We start from the raw sequence: 1,023 nt of genomic DNA on the forward strand, positions 1-1,023 counted from the left end.
AACTAATACTGTATGTATCTTCATTCTTCACATGAATATCTTCGGTTTAACTAAATTTAATTAGGAAAAACAGACAGGAAATAGTATATGTGCCGCAGCAAATTTCTAGTACTAGAGCTTTAATAGAAACTACAAGTACCACCTTGTGCTAGTGGCATCATGGGGAGCAATAATTTCTGACAAAATTAGAAAATAATGAATGTCTTGTCTTGAGAAAGAAAAAATCTATTTTTCTTTTGAGCTGCACATTTTTTTTTAGGATTGTTAGGAAACAAGCTTTGTTTGTGAAGAAGTGTTTGTTAGACGTGTGGCAACTTGCATTTTCATACCAAGTAAATCCGCTTGCTGCTATTCAATCCTTGCCTGCTGCTACATGACGAAGCTTTTAATCACTGCTCCGCAAAAGTAGCTATTACAGCTATCTTTTGCTGATACCTCTCACCCCCTAATGCTATGCTATTATTTTTATTAGAGATAATATAATGAATAATTTTTGAATTATAATGAAATGTTTAATATAGTATTTAAATTTTAAAAATTTTTAATATAATACATCAATTGTAAATTTGTTAATTAATATAATATTTAAAGGGTTGTTTGTTAATTACATGTCATCATTGGAAGCTAACAATTTTATAGATTCATATTACACTAGATTGTGACCTATATAATGTATGGAATAATTTTATTTATTTCATGTGTATATAAATATAAACTAGTATTCTTTTTAAAATTATATTCAAAATTTCAAAATTTATAACATATAACTAATTTTATATTTAACTAACTTGTCATAAAATATATATATATATATATTTAAAAAAAGCAAGAAAAAAATGATGTCTTTACTTTGCACTATCTTTATTTGCAATAATATTTATACATTTAAAATTTATATCAAATAAAAATAAATTACATGTCTTTTTTAAATGAATAAAAAATATATACTATCGGATGATGAATTAAATAATAAAAAAGTATTGACATACTTTTACATTTGTAATTTTATTCAAATTGCTATAC

General features: G+C 24.3%; 1 pseudogene; it reads left to right on the forward strand.

The window, feature by feature from the left end:
* LOC111301975 (protein APEM9-like) overlaps window positions 1-377 on the forward strand; it is a 2,406-nt pseudogene extending 2,029 nt beyond the window's left edge.
* Window positions 378-1,023: the final 646 nt, after the last annotated feature.

The sequence above is a fragment of the Durio zibethinus genome, chromosome 15 (genome assembly GCF_047325235.1).
Source record: "Durio zibethinus cultivar Kanyao isolate XHJ-2024 chromosome 15, ASM4732523v1, whole genome shotgun sequence".
NCBI lineage: Eukaryota > Viridiplantae > Streptophyta > Magnoliopsida > Malvales > Malvaceae > Durio > Durio zibethinus.